The 3,268-nt window shown below is 36.4% G+C and overlaps 1 protein-coding gene across 6 annotated transcripts in view; it reads right to left on the bottom strand.

Annotated features, from left to right (window-relative positions):
- Cep290 (centrosomal protein 290) overlaps positions 1-3,268 on the bottom strand; it is an 84,085-nt gene that overhangs the window by 45,618 nt on the left and 35,199 nt on the right. The gene's annotated exons all lie outside the window — the stretch shown is intronic.

The following is a 3,268-nucleotide window of genomic DNA, read 5'->3' as shown; positions in this document are numbered from 1 at the left end:
TGTGTGTGTGTGGTAGGAGTTGGGGAGGGCATGACAAATGATGGATGATAAGCAGGTAAATTAAAAACTGCATCAAAAACTTCTAGACCTAGGAAGCAAATATACATGGTACAGAACAAGAGGGGAGAAAGCAGGCATATCTATGTAAGAGCAGAATTTACACTGAAATCAAATGTATGATAAGAAACCAGTCTTGACAATCAATGGATCATGAAGAGCTGATGTTCAGCAAGCACAGATGCTCTACAGCAGTATTGCTCAACTTGTGGGGTGTGATTCCTATGGCGATTGAAGGAATCTTTCACAGAGGTCACATAACACCACCAGAAAACAGATATTTATATAATAATTCATAACAGGAGCAAAGTTATAGTCATGAAGTAGCAATGGAAATAATTTTATGGTTGGAGATCACCACATAAAAGGTTGAGAACCACTTCTCTAAAGCAAGATAAGAGTTTGAAGGAGCAGATGAGGCTCAGTTAGGAAAAGATTGGGTATCAGAAGACCTCAGCAACAATAAGCAAAATTAAGAGCATAGGACTTCAGATTTTGGAACTTAGGGAATGTGAGTCTCAATGAAGTATTAGCAACAGTAGGTTGGCCTGTGGGCACTGGTTTGGCGGCTTGTTTTAACTAACTTTATTAATATGGATTACACCATCCATTGTGGGTGCAATACTACCTCGGAGGCAATTTCTGATCTGGATAAGAGTGTAGAAATCAAATCGAAAACAAGCCAGCTAGAGTACATGTACCTGTTTGTGTTCCTGACCATGCATCTGATGTGACTAGCTATTACAAGTTCCTGCTTTAAATTCCCTTAATAATAGGTGGTAACCTTCATTATATCCCTTAACTACGCTCTCATGGGATGCTTTTCTGACAGGGTATTTTATCACAGCACCAGAGAAAAAAGCAGGACAGGAGCTTCTGCAATATTTATGTAGACTTACCATTTGGACATCCCTAATCTGCAAGTCTGAGATGCAGATGCTATGCAGTCAGAAATAATTTCAGTGGCAAGCTTCAAAACTTGCACCTTAGTACAGTAATTTGAAAATAAACTAATCAATAATGCTCTACAGTTAAGTGCTAAAAAATTAATTAAATTAGGGATTTGAGAAACAAAAAGGTATGTTATGATGAAATATACAAGATAAAAATAAATAAAATATGAATGTTTTGTTAAGGAATAAAATTACACCAAGTTTTATATATAATGAATATAAAATAAAAGCAGAGGCCTGAGGGGTGTTATAGATATCATACTGAAGGTTTTTTCTCTTTCGTTTTGTTTTGTTTTGTGTGTTTTTGTGTGTGTGTGTACACTTTTTTGTTTTGTTTTTGTGTTTCCTATCTCACTAATTTTCACTCTTTTGCTGTTTTGCTTGTCTGTTGATTTTCTTCTTCCTTTAACGGGGAGGGTTGTTCTTGATTTATTATTTTCCTGGGTTTTTTGTTTGTTTGTTTTTGTTTTTGTTTTTTTTTTAAGAAAGCAAAAGAATATTAAGTTGAGTGGGTAAAAAAGTAAGTAAGATCTGACTGGAGCTGGGGAGGCAAAAATATGATGAAAAGACATTATGTCTATTTTAATAAAAATGAAACCATACTACCCAATTCCCCTTTTAGCTTCACCTCACATGGTCTTGTTCAGATCCTATCTCCTCCCCATAACCTCTGATTGATGTCATAGCCATTGCTCTCTTTACTACCTCTAATTTTCCCCAATTACAATACTACCTTACTGCTCAAAGAATAAAGAGATAAACAAAACCCTCTCGTTCATTCTATCATAATTTATGTTTCTCTTCATCTATCAAATTTTCCACTTTCCCTCCTGCCTTCCTTATTATCTGTCCAGTCTTTCTTTGTTTTTTCTGCTATTTCTTTATATTTTGAAATCTGCTTTTCATAGTCTACATATTCATTCTTATGATACTTTTCTCTTAAAAGGTTTCCTAATGTTTTCCTAATCACTATAACCATGGTCCTACATCCATATTCTTTCTCCCTTCCATCCCCCAAACTCCCAGAATAAACTAGCAGTAATTCCATGTCAAAGAGGTGATACTAAACTCACATGGAAATGCATTAAACATTTCCTCATAAGAACCTTACATTTCACTAAAGCAGCCAGACATGTAAATGCATATGCATGTTGTAACAAATGGTAGAATTATGTACTGCTATAGGTAGCAACCATAAAGAAGAAAACAAAACTGCTTTGGAGGGTAGGGCATGGCGGACAGAAATGTTGAAACAGCTTTGAACTACAAATAAAAATGACTAAAATAATAAACAAAAAGAGAGAAAACGTGGTTACAAAACAGATATACAAAATGCATGTAAGAAAGAGCCACGCTGCAGGCACCTAGTAGCCCAGCTTCTGAAACAACTTGTGAGATTTCTGAGAGCAAGAAATAACCTAAGGTAAATAGAGAAATAATGTTACCGTTTGCCATTCAATTGAAGCTTAAATATGGAGACAGTGACATGATGATAGTGTTTATGACAATCATTTAGTGGCATTAAATTAAAGGAGATTTAAGGCTGAAAATAGCAGTATGAGAAACTGCTGCAATGAACAAGTATAGAAAAAAATAAGACAGCTGGGCAGTGGTGGCGCACGTCTTTAATCCCAGCACTTGGGAGGGAGAGGCAGGCGGATTTCTGAGTTCGAGGCCAGTCTGGTCTACAGAGTGAGTTCCAGGACAGCCAAGTCTATACAGAGAAACACTGTCTCGCAAAACAAACAAACAAACAACAAACAAAAAACCTAAAACAACACCATTAAAGATAGGCCATAAAAGATGTGATTATAATATTAAAATTATAATCAATTGAAGAAAGTATAGAGACAAAGGAAATACTAACAGATTCCCATTTACTGTGATGCTCACTCTTACTTTAGTTTGCTTGTTTGAGACAGTCTAACCTGACAGTGGACTCACTTTTATAGAGTCTAGGCTGGCAATGGACTCGTGATCTAATTGTTTCTAACTCTTAAGTGATGGGATTAAAGGTGTATGTATGTACACCTGTCTCTAACAGTTATCGTAACTGGATGATGGGCTTCCATAGTATAGAGAATAGCCTTGAAAGACTGAGGTTTGAAGTAGCTGTCAAGCAGGCCAGAAGAAAACTGATTATTAATAAAAACCTTACTTCATTGCTGGTGGCACTGCAAGCTGGTACATCCACTCTGGAAATCAGTTTGGCAGTTCCTCCAGAAACTGGACATAGTACTACCAGAGGACCCAGCTAT

This window comes from Mastomys coucha, unplaced genomic scaffold (assembly GCF_008632895.1).
Source record: "Mastomys coucha isolate ucsf_1 unplaced genomic scaffold, UCSF_Mcou_1 pScaffold4, whole genome shotgun sequence".
Lineage (NCBI taxonomy): Eukaryota > Metazoa > Chordata > Mammalia > Rodentia > Muridae > Mastomys > Mastomys coucha.
This window is presented reverse-complemented; position numbering and strand designations above follow the sequence as displayed.